This window comes from Amblyomma americanum, chromosome 6 (assembly GCF_052857255.1).
Source record: "Amblyomma americanum isolate KBUSLIRL-KWMA chromosome 6, ASM5285725v1, whole genome shotgun sequence".
Classification (NCBI taxonomy): Eukaryota; Metazoa; Arthropoda; class Arachnida; order Ixodida; family Ixodidae; genus Amblyomma; species Amblyomma americanum.
The window spans coordinates 24,888,553-24,905,664 of NC_135502.1; the positions used below are offsets into that span (position 1 = coordinate 24,888,553).

The 17,112-nt window shown below is 45.7% G+C and overlaps 1 protein-coding gene across 5 annotated transcripts in view; it reads left to right on the forward strand.

The window, feature by feature from the left end:
* LOC144136458 (protein turtle homolog B-like) overlaps positions 1 to 17,112 on the forward strand; it is a 356,448-nt gene that overhangs the window by 217,950 nt on the left and 121,386 nt on the right. For all 5 annotated transcript variants that reach the window (XM_077668793.1, XM_077668797.1, XM_077668795.1 and 2 more), the window contains exon 4: positions 10,778 to 10,834. The gene's annotated coding sequence lies outside the window, so the exon portion shown is untranslated. The remainder of the gene's footprint in view (positions 1 to 10,777; positions 10,835 to 17,112) is intronic.

The following is a 17,112-nucleotide window of genomic DNA, read 5'->3' on the forward strand; positions in this document are numbered from 1 at the left end:
CAGCGAAAGAACGCCGCTACGAGCACCGCAACCTCGCCGAAGATGTCGGCAACGATCATACTGCAGCAGCCGCGGGTGCCGCTAACTTTCAATGAATCCCTAGGCAAAGACCCGAAGAATGGTTCGACCAATTTGAGCGCGTGGCCTCATTCAGCAAGTGGGGTGATGCGGCAAATATTGGACATGTATTTTTCTCATTGGAGGTGTCCACACGCACGTGGTACGAAAACCATGATTCGTCCCTAAATACATGGGAGCTATTCCAGAGGGAACTATTGAAGGTATTCACCAGTGTCGTGAGGAAAGAGCCGAACGACTCCTCGAGTCCAGGATTCAGCTGTCGAATGAGCCCGTCCGTGGTTACGTCGAAGAGATGAAGCGCCTATTTCGCAGCGCCGACCCCGAGATGACCGAGGAAAATAAATTTCAGGCTTTAATGCGCGGCGTAAAAGAACAACTCTTTGGCAGCCTCGTCCGCCAGCTGCCAAAAAAAGTCGACGAATTCATGCAAGAAGCCTGCACGATCGAGAAGACCCTCGACGTCCGGGCTCGGCATTACAACCGCCCTTCATCTGTCTGTGTAATCCGTCCGGACACGACGGCCACCGCCAGCGACAGCTTGCGGAAAGTTATCCGCGAAATCGTCCGCGAGGAGGTACGACGACTGCTGCCATCCTCCGCACAGCCATAAGCAGCGACTCTCGTGGGTATGGTGCGGGAAGAAGTGCAAAAGGCACTTGGCACACCGGCGGCCACAGAACCCTAGGCCATGACCTACGCCACTGCAGAAAGGACTCCTCAGCTCCAACGACAACCCCTACGTCCTCTCTGAGATGAGCCACTTGTTTCAGAACGACGCTCAAGCCCCAGAAAATGCGACGCCTGGAGGACTTCCGACAACCGACCGTTGTGCTTTCATTGCGGTGAGGCCGGCCATATTGTTTGTCACTGCCCGTACCGACGTATCGGTCTTCGGGGATTTGCCGTTGACGCCCCACGACCACGCTTCGGCCAGCATCCGCAGGAAATCGACGAGTACCTGCGTCGAGAGGAGTACACATCGAACCGCCTTTCGCGCTCACCATCACTGTCAACCTCGCGCTTTGCGTAGCCACGCCGCAGCGACGCAGCCGCGGTACGAGGAAGGTCTCCCAGCACCCGTAGGGGAAACTAAAGACAGCAACCTCTGGAGGTGAGGTTGCTCATGAACGAAACGCCGAAGATCCTCCACCGACCACGCCCCATGAAGACGCTGCACCCGCGACGCCGCATGAAGAACCTACACTCGCTGCACCGACGCCGCACAAAATGACAACCCCGACCACGACGCGAACTGCTTGCGAAACGACGCCACCACCCAGAAAAGCTTCGACCACATGCCCCACCCCCGACTCGCATACGCGACGAAGCCGTGACCCGACGCCGAGAGCGACATGCAATGCAAGAGCCAGGACATCCGACTTAGAAGTGACTATCGACGGCCGGAAAGTTACCGCTCTAGTCGACACAGGAGCCGATTACTCGGTGATGAATGGAACTTTCGCTCTGCAGCTGAGAAAAGTCACGACGGCTTGGGACGGCCCACAAGTTCGCACCGCAGGGGCCACCTCATTACGCCATCAGGACGATGCACAGCGCGAGTGACTGTCAAATGACATACCTATCCTGCGACATTTGTTGTGCTACCACAATGCTCCCGCGATGTGATCTTGGTCATGGATTTCCTTAGTGAGCATCAGGCGATCATCGACCTGCGATCCAAGATGATCACGCTTTCGACGAACGAGGACATTCCTTCGCTGAGAACACTGAAAAATCACGTTCCCCTGAGTGTCCTGGAAGAAGTGAGCGTCCCACCTCGATCAAGCGTTATCGTCACCGCAGGCGCCACGAAAGCCATTAACGCTGAAGGCATCAACGAGGGGAGCATGCAGGTGCTTCTAGACCGAGGAATAAGTATCGCAAGGGGCATCGAACATTTCCGCAATCGCCAGGCCGAAGTACTGCTGACTAACTTCTGCGAAGAGTACCTGCACATTAACAGAGGAACGGCGATTGCTTTCTTCGACGAAATATTTGACGTACGGGACTCCATCGCCCTCTCCGACCCATCCGCAGATGATTCGCCTGACCAAGAGAACTCCCCACTTTCGACATCAACCCAGCCCTGCCCCGGAACAGATAGGACCAGATCCGCAATCTGCTTCGAAGCTACAGCGAATGTTTTCGCATCGCCCAAGGTCCGACAAACGCCAATTGCCAAGCATCGCATTATAACCTACCAGCACGTCCGACCTCTCTGTCAAAGCCCCTACCGTGTGTCGCCGCGAGAACGACAAGCCATCTGAAACCAAGTGGAATACATTCTTTGCGACGACGTTATCAAGCCATCAAACAGCCCATGGGCGGTACCGGTTGTTCTAGTGAGAAAGAAAGACGGCGCACTTCGATTCTGCGTTGATTACCGCCGCTTGAACAACATAACAAAGAAGGACGTCTACCCCATCCCCCGCATCGACGACACACTGTACCGGCTCTGCAGCGCCGAGTATTTTTCATGGATGGACCTCAAGAGCGGCTACTGGCAAATTGAGGTCGATGAAGGAGATCGCAAGAAGGCGGCATTCGTCACTCCGGATGGGCTCTTCGAGTTCATGGTGATGCCATTTGGTCTTTTTTCCGCATTAGCGACGTTTCAGAGACTAATGGATACAGTGCTGGCAGACCTGAAGTGGCAAATTTGCCTGGCATGTTTATATCACATCGTTGTCTTCGCTTCGAACTTTGAAGACCACCTTAAAAGACTTTGAACAGTACTAGACGCGATCAAGTCGCCTGGCCTAACCTTGAAAGCATGGAAGTGCCACTTTGACTATGAAGAGCTGCTATTTCTACGCCACATCGTTAGCGAGGAGAGAGTACGCCCAGACCCGCAGAAAACAGCTGCTAGTGAACAGTTTCCACCGCCGACCGATAAGAAAGCAGTGCGCAGGTTCCACGGGCAGTGCGCATATTACTGATGATTTGTGAAAATCATTTCGCTCATCGCCGAGCCACTGACTCAACTGACGAAGGCAGACGTGCTATTTAAATAGGAAGTGCCGCAAGCAGAAGCCTTCAAAGAACTTCAGCGTCGCTTACAGTCCCCACCGATCCTCGCGCATTTTGATGAAGACGCCGATACCGAAGTTATACCTACTGTAAGGTTTCTGGCGACAGCCCGTCTTGTTCAGCTGCGTAGTCGGCCCGGGACGCCTGCAGCCGGGGTCCCTGCATGGCGATAGGCATCTCGGTACCCACGGCCGGTCCCCGCTTGGTTTATTGGATTCGAGACAGACGACTCTGCTGTCGTTTGTAAACATCATTGTTCCCGGAAGATCGACCGTGCCGTACGGAGGCAGTTAGCGACCGCCAAAACCGAGCAGGGATGGCTCACCCCTACAACTGTGCCTGCTCGCCGGCGCCTCGCGCATTCGGACTTCCCGGAAGACGTGTCCGGCTTGACAGCGTGAGAACTGTCGTTCGGACGCGAAGACAACGCTCTCTCTAAAGGGGCCGATTGTCCAGCGGCACCCTCTCTCTCCGGCGAGGCATGTGACGGGGGCGTGTCCCTATGTGAAGTAGTGTGTGTGTGTACGACAGCGCAAGTTAGGCCACGCCCAACCTGGCGAAGACCTTCTCGAACCTGGGGAATCCTAGGGACCGGACCCTTTTTAAATCGGACGACGAGTACCATGAGAAGAAATCCTCGATCATCCTCAGATCTTCTCAGATCCTGCGACCTTCCCCCAACACCCTCCAATGGGTTCCTAAATCTTGTAAATAATGTAAAATAAACCACCTGTACAGTTTCCTTCATAACCAAGTACGACAACGTCATTCGGAGAAGGGACCTGCGGAGCTGAAAGAGTCAGCTCACTCAAGGACCCCTCATCTCCAACACTACGCTAGCAGCGTGGGACTAGGCGCCGTTCTCGTTCAAAAAAGTGACGGGCTGGAGAAGGTCATCGCATACGCTAGCCGTTCCCTTTCTAAGGCCGAGGCTAAATATTCGACCACTGAGAAGGAGTGCCTTGCCATCATCTGGGCTACGTCGAAATTCCGCCCCTACCTCTACGGACGGCCGTTCAAGGTGGTCAGCGACCACCACGCGCTCTGCTGGCTTGCCAATGTGAAGGATCCCTCTGGCCGACTCGCTCGATGGAGTCTGCGTCTCCAGGAGTTTGACGTCACCGTCGTTTACAAGTCCGGACGCAAGCACACTGACGCCGATTGCCTCTCACGAGCCCCTGTAGATGCACCGCCGCTGGACGACGATGAGGACGCCTTCCTGGGACCCATCAGCGCAAGCTCTTTTGCTCAGCAGCAACGCTCAGACCCCAACCTAAAAGGCCTCATCGAGTACCTGGAAGGCAAGGTTTCTTCACCCCCCGCTTCATTCAAGCGAGGACTGTCTTCTTTCTGTGTGCAGAATGAGGTCCTTGTGAAGAAGAACTTTACAGCGAACAAAACAGCCTACCTCCTTGTTGTACCTACTTGTCTCCGCGAAGAAGTTCTACAGGCTTCACACGACGAGCCGACAGCTGGACATCTCGGGTTTACTCGCACCCTCCGCCGCATTCAAGACAAGTATTACTGGCCCCGACTGTCTGCCGATGTCGCACACTATGTGAAAACATGCCGAGATTGTCAGCGACGAAAGACTCCTCCCACACGACCAGCAGGATTTCTGAACCCCATTGAACCTCCCTCAAGACCCTTTCAGCAGATTGGCATGGACTTGCATGGCCCTTTCCCAAAATCAACGTCTGGAATTAAGTGGATCATCATAGCTACTGACTACCAGACCCGCAACGTCGAGGCAAATACCCTACCGAACGAAACAGCAGCAGAAGTCGCTAAATTTTTCGTGGAGTGCATTCTTCTGCGACACGGCGCCTCCGATGTGCTCATCACGGACTGAGGAACAGCATTCATGGCAGAACTAACGCAAGCCGTATTGCGTTACAGCCAAACCAGCCACAGCAGGGCAACTGCATACCATCCGCAGACCAACTGACTGACCGAGCGCTTGAACAAAACCGTCGCTGATATGCTCGCTATGTATGTCGATGCCGAACACAAGACCTGGGACGTCATCCTGCCTTACGTCGTCTTCGCCTACAACACCGCCGTACAGGAGAACACCCAAATGACGCCTTTTAGGCTCGTCCATGGCAGGGAGGCCATGACCACGCTAGACGCCATGCTGCCCAACGTTATCGAAGAAGAGAACGTCGACGTCGCCGCCTACCTTCAACGCGCGGAAGAAGCTGGAAGGATTGCCCGATTACGGATCAAAGACCAGCAGCAGACCGACGCCAGACGCTACAACCTACGAAGACGCAACGCGGAATACAAGCCAGGAGACCAAGTCTGGGTTTGGACACCCATTCGCCGCCGTGGATTGAGTGAAAAGATTTTGCGCCGCTATTTCGGCCCGTACAAGGTTGTTCATCTGCTAGGTGAACTGGATTATGAAGTCCTCCCTGACGCAATGACTGCATCTCAGTGGCGCCGCGTACGACCAGAAGTTCTCCACGTCGTTCGTCTCAAGCCCTATTACGCACGCTAAAGGACGCTGCATTTCCACATTCTGTGCTTATTTTCGCACGATTCTTTTTATTTGTTGCTAGTCGCATTGTTTGTTTTAATGCATCGGGTCGATGCTTCTTTGAGATGGGAGTAATGCTGCGAATCTTCGCAGAGGACGCCCCTGTATTGATGCGATCTGTGGAAACAAAATGAATGTAATTGTCGCTTTGAGACAGGCAGAACAATTCTTGCCAATAAACGCGCATTACGAAAAGAAAAAAAACGTCTTAGAGTGACTCAAGAGAAAGCAGTGAAGTTGGGGGAGAAGTGTATTGCTAATAATTGATAAAAGATTGATATCGGTTGCTAGCAGAGTTGATATCAAGAGAAGGAAAACAGAAACGTAACTGGAGGAAGCATTCGATCAGTGTGAAAGACAAGGATATAAAATTTCCGGGGATGGAATATTCCTGGTAAGAGCAGGTTGGTCCTAGGTGGAATCCCCGGAGGGAAAGGTCTTTGTTCAGCAGAGACTGAGCTTAGTAATCCCGATGTATGTGGTGAAGTCTAGAGGCAATAATGAACCATTGCTAAGAGTGCCACTACGTGGTTGGCATGGAAAAAGCTGGTGAAAATAGTTTTGGAGGAATGGAAGGTCGCAGTAACTGTCTCACTTCTCGATGGACATCTGAATTGCGATGGAGAGAAGGATAAATAATGGAGTGAAAAGAAATAGGCCCTGTAGGGATGGGCGCCAGGTAAATTTAGATCCCAAGGAGTTATTTAACATTATCCACTGACACCGCACAGCACGCAGACCTCTTGCAGTCCGCCTTCACTAAAACTGCCCTCCGCGCCGAGATCTGCCTTGGAGAGAGAATAGACACACATTGCTAGGCGCGGCATTGCGCGAAACTACTACGAAGGCTTAAAAGAGCTGCCGCTGACGCCCACGCTGAAATGGCGTGGAAAATATGCCCCCAAGGGTTAATCATTTAAAGAAAATACAGCGTGGGTTGTACTAGTGGTGCAACACTTACTTTGAAACACGTTCGAAATGGTGTTCCGTTCAAGAAGTTCGTGGAAACGAATTGACGTCGACGTAATTTCGAAAGCGCACGTGGTCACGGCCGCTGTTGTGCAAATGTTAAAGTGTGATGTTTTTGTGTCATCATGCTGGCTAATTGGACTTTATTCAAACTGACCTTTTTTCTTAGAATGTTGGTGCTTATGCAAACGCTTTTTTGCTTTGAGTCATTCGAAACGTGTAAACTTGAGCAATCCGTGTGGAAAGACCGTACTTTGCCCCCGGTTTCAAACCGCATAGAAATTTCTGCGGAAGCATGAAAATTAGGCAGACACATTTAAGACTGCTTACGTGTGAGAATGCGAAACCATTAATGTGCTTAGTCATGCTACTCTGCCAAATGGCCACGGCTACGAGGTATGACTATGCATACTTCACGCAAACTCTATGCACCTTAAAATATGTTACTTGTAAAGTGATTAGTCATGATACTTTGTGGAATGAGTGTGTGATGACTTTCATAGGTGATAGTACGTTACGTTTCATCTTTCATGACTAAACATGTTCACATGTGTCATAGTACACCGGCATACCGCATCATCAGAATTTTGTGCCACAGACGACAGGCGCCAGCTTTTCTGATGATGGGACATATAATGCTCTCGCACTGAAAATTAGAAAGCTCAGTGGTTGCTTTCGCTATACGAGTCTCGGACCTCTCATTTCTGAGTTTCACTTCTTCCTTATTTCTTCGCTCATCTCAAATTCACTTCATTTTCTCGCTAAATTTGTGCATTTGTGTGGAAACCTTCAACTCCCCCAGTGGGTTGCTCCGCCCTTTGGGAGTATACTTTGGCTTCAGTGATAACACAGAGATAAGAGTTCGCCTTAATCATTCGGTATTTTAGGAATTTAGTGCTTACGGCAAACTCACGCATTCATCCCCCGAACCTAAGCGAACAGTTCATGCCGAACCTCCTCAAGACATTCTGGACACTTACTTCACATAACCAGGCCGCAAGAAAAAAAGTTTTGCCACAGTGGTCGCCTCGAGTGAGATTCGATCAAGCGCCGGCACAAGAATAGCAACAAGATTTCTCAGTACTTTATAGCATTCGGCCGCTGCTGCAACATTTGCCATCACGTTCTTCAAGTGTCTTTCTGAATTGTACAAAACTGCAGTCTGCTGCATTAGAGAAATGCGAACGAATTTGCGTTTGAACGTCAGCAATTTTTTTTGCAAGTCATCTTTTTGTTATTGCTTTTAATTTATATGATTCTGACAGAAGATAAGTCTGCCTTGTGAGACAGCACTGTGAAGACGGCATGTAACAAGGGTATCAGGGAAACCAAAGTATGCTATGGAGAGAAAAATTGGCTCTTAATTGCTTTCCTGAAATGGTTTGCAGCAGATTTATTCGGTTTCTTAACAAATATTCTTGAAGTTACTTTAACTTCGTGTGACGTGAGTAGCTTGTGTCACTGGCTGAAACAATGTTACTAGCGCAAAAAAAAACACAAGGTGAAGCGAAAAGATACCGACGGTACACACGCTAGATTGTGTAGTACTAATTTATAAGATAGGAGACAAGCTATTTGTAATTACAGAGCAATACTAATAAAATTTTCCTCTTCAATGTACTCGTACCTTCAACATGTAGTTGATGGTTGCCTTAAATCCTATCTAGCTGAAAATAAGTCATTTCATGCTGTAACCTGCTGAACATGACTTCTGAGAGGGAATGTCCCCATAACTCAGTTATAACAAATCATGAAATTATAGTTCTGGTTAAAAGTGAGGATAGGTTGAAGCACCCATTTATTATTTCCCCAAGGCGCGTGACACAGTACACTGCTCCAAACTAATATGCAAACTCCAATGCCTTAGCGTCTCTGGTTAACTTGTTAGTTTGATGAATGCCTACTTTAGCCGCAAGGCACACTGCAGTGCGGCAATGATAATGGCTGCAAATACAAACCGCTTCCTGTCGCGTCAACTGTGTCTCAGGGGACCATCTTAGGACAATTTTTTTTTAAATTTATGTCATCCATTTGTTGCGTATAGTTTCAGAGCATGTCTTTTAGAATGTTTGAAAATGAGCGCAGTTTTTCTAAGAGCTTAAACGTGCAAACTGTTCACGACATTTTTCAATATTTGCTCTTCGCTGTTCATCACGAACGGGTAGAATGAAATATAGAATTAAACCTAGAAAAAATCGTCCGTTTACGAATATTTTGAAATAAACTTTTTATTCACTTTTCTCAATACATACAAAATCATTATTTTGCGGAGGTTGCACATCATAAATATTTAAGGGTTAAACATGACATATACCGCAATTATCCCAGACATTCGTTCTTCAGCATTTTCCAAGCTGAGCTATATTAAACCTAAGCTGAGATGTGCTGCCAGTAAGCTAAAACGTGTTGTATAAAGATATTTAGCATATTCAAGTTTGATTATACTTCGGTTTTATGGGATCGCTACGCTCAAAAATACATCTACCAGCTCGAGATGGTGCAACCGAAAGCGTTGAGGTTTATTTGTAACAAAGATTGAAGATTAAATTCATCCACAGCACTAATGAAAGCCTGTTATATCCCGATGAACAACCTTTATGACGTAAACTAGACATGCGTAAACCCAAAATTTTTAAACAGGCTGAAGACATACACATCAGCCAGGAGGTCTGGTGTTAGGGCCCATTTTTCCAAGGAATGAAGCATTCAAGCGCAATTTTAAGGGGAAAGCCTTACTCTGCTCATAAGTGGCGTGGACGGAAGTTGTAGAGGGAAGTTGTCCGCACTAACTGTCAATCATAAGTAGTTTGGTAAGTAAAACAAAGATGTAATAGTTAATTAAGCAACAGTTCTTAAGCAAAATATATGTAATGAAATAAAGATACCAGAATTGTAAATAGTAAAAACAAAAGTAAAAATAAATAAATAAAATACAAAGGAACAAAATATACAAATATATAAAAAATAAAGAAACAACTTTACAAGAAAAGCAGAAAATGAAAAATGAAGGGAGGAAGAATACAGGGAAAAGCTTTCGCATTTGCGCTCCTAGGCAGACTTAAGTGCAATCCTGTAGTTTTTTCTCCGCCAGCCGTTTTTGACAAGAACTCTTTTCCGCGGTCCATTTTCTATTATTTTCGCTTTTTAACTCTCTTGAACAGCAGATTATTGATTGACTGAGGGTTGTATTATCTTGTTGTATTACTTGTGACGTCGTTAAAACCCTTCGCGCCTTTTGTGCAATTGCATCCTGCGTATTGCACCTCCTGCATGGCCAGAAAATTTGGCCTGCCGAATTTCGAAGCGAATAAAAAACCCAATAAATAAAAAAGACTATTCTGAGTTCGTAATTTCCCTACCCTTCCTGTGCATTCGAGCGGCGGGGCCCGTCGTTCTAGAGAGAACGACGTCATCATTCTTGAAACAATTGTTCATTGTTAATTGGATACTTATTCATCGAATGCAAAAGAATAATTATTACTCTTTTCAATATTCTTCATATCGTTTTTTTGTCAGTTCATTCAAACATCTGGCGGTCTACACTACGACCTCGAAGGCAATTAATGAGGTCATTGTTCCTGTGGAGAGTGGTCCATAGCCCCGCACTTCTGATGCAAATTTCTTTTCGTTCTGTAAAAATGATTCTGCTGCATCTATTCATTCTTTCATAGAGGTCTGCATGTTCGCCGTGCGCTAACGTTGGGCGCACGTGTGTAAATATAGTGGCCCTTATACTCCCTTTTTCATCATTTTTTTCTTTCACTTTTAATTCGTTGGTAATCTGTACGCTGCACGTGCAGGTAAAAATGGTAGCTTACGATGACAAAATACTCTTCCTTTCTTTCGCTCTTCTGTGTCTCGTTTTTCGTCGATATTCACTTCTTTGTCTCCCGTGTTCATGATTGAATGAACGAAAAAACGTGGCGCAACTCTTTCGCAACGTGTCTCAAAGCAACAGCAGAATGTCGACACACAAATTGCATTTCTTCTCTACTCTTTTTTTATGGCTGAGCCATATACCCTAGCTGCTTAAGAAATGGCTGAAGCTTTCCCTCCGGTCATGAAACCCGAATACTATGACTGATATATTGCAAGTGACGCGCGCGCACGCACACAGGAGCAGCAATCATTTTTATTTTTTTTTATTTTTTGCAGACTGTGCCATGTTCTTCAACCCCGACTACGGCGACCAGTGCATGACTGACTTTCCCGGTAAGTGAGCTTTGTTTGACACCATATAGGCGCTTCGTATCCCCAAACTACCTGCACGCACTCTACTGCGAAGTTTGTTATGCACTACTTTCCCATTCTCCTATCATAGCCGTGAACTCCTTTTTCATGTGACGTCCACACCATTTTCATTATTATCACGAAGTATAGCCTTTCACTGCTCGACAAGCCCCCCCCCCCCCCCCCCCCCCCCCCCCCTTTTTCAGTCTCCCCTGCTACATGGTGATACCCAATCGCCCTTGTCTTGCGCCAGCTGCGCCAATCGATAGCGACAATTTTTAGCCCTCTCTATATGAACGCTTGTGCCGCCAACTGCACTGCCCATGCAGCTGCTCGTCTAGTTCACACTCTGACGTAATCCTGTAGTTGTACCACTGGTTCGGGTGGTTTTAGTTTCATTTCGAGGTTATTTCTTTTTGTCTTCAATTTCGTTCTGTTTCGTTGAGTACTGGCAGAATATATTAGCTATATGCTTTATGTTTGCTGAATATGTGAGCTTCCGACCAGATACAGGGTACAAGTTACTACAGAGTGCACTCCGACAACATTATAAGTCCTCACTAATTACGCTGTCGTGATCCGCGTCTTGCCTCCTTGTTCAGCCTGAATTAATGTATTTGCTCACGACATCCAACGCCTTACTACCTATCGTAAAGTGCTGTGCTATCGCCACACTGTGAACCTAAATCGTTGCCTCAGTTATCCTCGCAAAATTTTCAAGCCTGTTGCGATTGTTGCAGTCACTAAGCATTAGCTGTGATTATTCTTCCTACGCAGTTAGAAAGGCAGTTTTATTAATAAAGAAAAGTTTGGTCAGGTATCCACGTGGGGCTCCTGTACCAAATTCTTCCTAGTGCAGCGCTTTCAACAGTTATTGCAGGCAGGGAATGCCTCTGGATGGTTGGTCTCTCCTCCTTTTGCACCACTGTACATTTATGAACACTTATGAATGAAACAAGTATCTCTGCTGAAACCGCACTCAGGGGATTAACCGAGTGATGGATTCGTCAATCGATCGATCGATCGATCAAAGGATTAAGTGGCAAGCTGGCTGCCCGATCAATTTCACTGGTCTGTACAATGAGTACATTATGTTTTTATGATGAGGGTTAAAATCACATTACCTATGAGAATTTTTCTACAATGAGACTGTCATTTGCATAATGTACGTAACAGTGCGCGCACACCGAATAATTCTTTTTTCCCCCTTTTCTGACTGATATGTGCTGAAGTTAAAGCTGGTGCTGGATAAATAAGTATTTGTTGGTTACATCAAATTGAAGTATCACTGGAGAGATCATTTGCAAATGGTATCAGTGAAATATGTACGTATATTCGCTTATTCACAACTTAGGCCTTATCCTTTTCTCTCGGTTGTTGTTTTTTACACAGACTTTGTCAGATTAGACGCCATTGAGATGCATCATCCTGTATTAAAATTTATTCTCAGCTATTTACGTGACTGAGTCTAAGCACATTGCATCTCTGGCACTTATTCTGAACTCGTCTAATAGCATTGACCTCGCTAAGGGTTCCATTCTTTCACCAGTTATCTACCTAATATCCATTAATGATTTGTCCTCATGCCTTACATTTCCTTTTGTATATTATACTATGATGGTGCCCCCATAGCAGCATAGGAGAAACGTACATATTCCGTAGCATATAAACTGAATAACGATGCTACACATTTACTAATGCGGAAGACTGGGCGAGTTGGTAGGTAGTCATTCTAGAAAAAACAGGGACCAAGGGAAGAACCGACGACACGAGCGCTCGTGTCGTCGGTTCTTCCCTTGTTCCCTGTCCTGTGTGCGCTGTTTTTTCTAGAATGACAATTACTAAGCTGGTGTCGAGACAACATGCTTGACATTTATGCCTCTAAATCTAGCTGTGTCATATTCTCATCTCCGCAAAATATATTTCTTGATTATCCGTCCATTTCTCTCGAATCTAAGGTACTTATTCCTTCTGATCACGGGATATTTCTTGCAATAGAACTTGACTGTCACCTAATATTCCACATGCATGTAAAGTGCTTTAGAATTAAGAAAAACGGCATACGATGTGAGAGTGCTGATAACGTGCGCCAGTATTTTAATTCACAAACAGTGAACTCGCTCTACTACGCTTCCATCTGTGGCCATATTACAACAAATTTATCACCGCTAAAACACATGCAGAATTAAGAAATGCGCATTATTACATTCAACAACTTTTGATGCAGTCCTGCACCATTAATGCTTCTCAACTAATCCTATGAATCTCACAGATAGCTCAATATTCTTTCAGCACTCTCATCTACATGTTTGCGAAAGGAACACGTCCCATTCCAATAATTAAAAGTGCCAAGTTTTCTCACCAAAGTAGCACTCGCTTCCTCGAGCCACAGCAATTTCTTATAACAAAAGCTGTTAACTACATACAGTGAAATTCACTTGCAATTTTTCTACTACATATTAGCGGAAATTATTAGCACGTATTGTGGAGCAACATTCATGCCTTCAGATTTAATTTTCGTCTTTTTGTTCATTCCTGTTAACACTTTTTTAACGATAGCATACGGAGCACTTACTTGAACGGTGTATACTTTTAAACTGTAATTCTATTTTTTATTACTATTCAAATCGCGTTTGTTTATAGTTTACATCGCCTTGTATTTTTATGTGTGTTTAAAATTATTTTATGAGACAGTTGTAAAGATTTTGCGCTGTTCCGCGTTGCCGGCGTTTTGAGCGAAAAATCACCGGTATGGCTCTGGCAGGTGACCCCCACAGAGCAACCTAGGAGTCATGTGGGCCACCTCGGTCACGTGACCTTGCGGCGTCATCACAACCTGCCCACCGGACAGTGAGCTAACTGCCCATCGTGGCAGGTGGAAGCTAAGCTAATGATTGGTCACTCGGGAGGAGAAACCTGGGCTGTGCAAAAACCGCTCGGAGCACCTTCCATCGAAAGGCTAGTGGCGCATCGCTTAACCACTGCGCCGGGAGGGGTACGAGGACTCCCAGGAATTTATGAATGTAAAGTAGAGAATGACCTTCTGTGTATATGGGAATTAACCGATTCCTCTATCGCATCATACCCTTAAGGCAGAGCTTAATTATCTCCTCCATTTATTTGCGCAGTTTTTTTACAGGTGAGGTGGTCCCCTGTGTGAATTTCGGTTTTGGGACGTCGTCTTGTTTTTTACTAAATGTATATGCATATTTCTTGAGCCAATATACTAGTTTGATTCTTCTTCTGAGAATGCGTAACAGTGAGTGCTGCAATGGCTTGCTAGACCTGCTGAGTAGTTTTTTTTTTCTGAATAAAGGCTTGTACTTGCGCTGAGGTTGTGCCCATATCGACGCACTGATAAAAATTTCCTACTTTCTTAACCCTGTCGTTTTACCTGCGAATGGGATCCTTTTACCTCCAATACATAAAACATCTAGGCATCCCAGCTTATAGATAACACAATTTTTGCACTTCCGTCTATACCATTTAAAACGTGATATTCGTTTTAGTATACCGGTCGGAATATATGGCAACCTCCGCGTTCAGACAAAGAAAAAAGGACCTATTACAAAAACGGTAATTGAATACAGCGCCAAGCTGGTGAACCAATTCGATTTTCTGCCCCTAAGCTTCCACGTTGATCAGATTATGTTGTCAGAAAATGTGCAGCACAATACAATATTGATGGTATAGAAGCCACATATTTTTACAGGATTTACTAGCTTCGCACAATTTCCTTCAAACAACGGCGGTCAATCAGAGTAATATTTATCCATTATTGAAGGCGTTGCTTAATTTTTCACATAAAACAAGGAGCACGTATTCGTTTATCAGCTAATCAAAAGCAATATTTCTGATAATCCCCTGAATGTTGCGATAGAAAAGTTTAGTTTTGAATATTTGATTGTCCTCCCTAATGAAGCTATATATCGTCCTGCCAGATGTCTCCAGTCTACGGGAATTTTTACGCTAGGGCCGAAAACTTCGACTTAATTTTTGTGCCGATTTTTGACGGCGAATAATCGTACCTGATTTTTAACAGCAAAAATAATTTTGGTGGCCGTTACAGTGAGAATTATAGGTGTTACAAGCATTGCCGGAACGCCCTATTCGTACAGAGTACGGTAAAATGTTTCTAGTATCGAAGAAGGAGACATATAAGCGTCGTCTTTCTTTTAGCGGCCTGCCCTCCTAAATATTTTAACTAAAACGCCACTGACAAGAATACTACAAAAATTTCTTTCGCTGTTGTACAGAGCATAAGAGCAACGTTCTGCCTGTCCGGCACGAGCCACGCAAAGTCAGGCGTTGAACTGCCTAGCATTGCGCTGCTTTGATGTTCCGTAACGTGACCTTAAATTCCTTCAAATAGCCCCGAAAATCTCTATTTCAGACCTTTTGTCCCTGTTTCAGAGTCAATGAAACGTCTGGAAATTTTGAAAATGTGAGGCAACCTCGGTTCCTAAAATGTCCCAAAGCATTGTAAGAATTCTTTTCTCCAAAGATTATTTTTCAGATTTTCTGAAAAACGAAAAATTCCCCAGAATGAACACCGCTGTAGCATTAAGGTACCAAAGGGAGGTCTCAGTTTTACGAATTTCTAAACACACTCACGACAGTAAAGGGCTCTCCAGAGATCTCCTGCCTGCCTGCGCTTTTTTCTCTTTCTGCGCACACTGCCGAAGTGACTCACTCCGAAGAACCTTCAATCGAAGCGAAGCACTTGCTTCCTACTGTAAATACACTGGTTTCGTTTTGTTCTTAGGTTCACATATTACGACTTTTACTTTGCTACATAAAATTTGTCTCAGTCCGTCAGCTGCGCATCGTGTTGGCACAACTTTCTCGCCGGAAGTCAAGACATCTCGGCTACCTGGCTATCCAGGAAAAGCGTCGACAACCCCAGCCCCCTCCGTTCCTTTTTTTTTCCTTTTAAGGAGAGTGGCAGTGATTTAGTCATCTAGATTGAACCGAAGATATCGACTTTTTCTTTTCAAGCAGTCAGTTCGAAATAAGAACTCTGTCCGTAGACCTGCAGGCAAAGAAAAAAAACGATTTCTCTGATTTCAAAGAGACGTTTCCGCTACTTTTTGCTGCTTACCGGACGCGTAAACATAAAGTAGGAGTAAAATAGGAAGTAGGCACGTCAACTCAGATGGCAAAAAGAACATTGCAGCACTTCCTTAGAGGGAAGGGAACTTCTATTGGATCACTGGGATGAAAAGGCCGGAAATAGGGGAGGAAGAAAAGGACTCGTCACAAAGCAGTTCAGTCACATGTAGAGAAATAGTTCATACAAACCCAGCAAGCAGAAAGCCCCAATTCCTGCCTTTTTTTTTCGTTGCTTTCTTGAGAGGGCTGTGTCACGAGAGGCGATGGGGCCAAGAGCTTCGTTACGGGGTAGAACTCACGTAAATCGCCCCTGCTATTTCACGCACGTGACTTCATACTTTTCATGTATACTGTGTTTTAGGGATTCATTGCGAATGTTCTGTTCTCACCGGGTGTGTGCCGGCAACAGCCGTAAGATTAATTTTACAGGAACTGTACTAGCACGCAGTTCAAAAGTACAGCGTCCAACGCTAGTATATCGTCCAAACTACTACCTTTTTTACACGCGGCTGTTTCCTTAAAATTTAGCGAGCACTACGTGTCAGAAAGTGCAGCAGGCGTTCGGTCCTTCCGTATGAAGTATTTGTATATGTAAGCTACAGGACAAGCCACTCTTTTCACAACATGCTGTGGTGTGCAGTCATGGACAGAAAAATATGGACCGCGCTTCGGCGTTCAAACTCATCTACCTACCGCTTTGCGCAACAAAAACACAAATGTTTTCTCGTCATATCTGCTAGCGCAACAGCAAGTTTTATTTGCATATCCATTAAATAAGTAATTATCTTCGCTATGTAAGGCGTCAGAAGACTCTGACCGCCGAAGCGTGATTCATATTCTTTTGCCTGCAACTGCAAGTTCTTATGTGGCAGCTGTAAATTGGTTTCGAAATGCATGATATACATATACCCTCAGCTGTAGGGGGCTGCAGATGCAAGAGTAGGAGATAAAGACACCCGTTGTCATTTGGATACTAGTGAAGTTGCATACTGTAACAAAAAACACCCTCAATGAAAGGAAAAAAACCTATTTCAGGCCTTTTTCTTTGCAGCAGTTCGAAACCTCAGCCACTCTGAATAAAAATTGAGACAATTTCGGTTAATAAAATGCCAGAAATTCTGTAAAAACTGCCTTTTCGCCATATTTTG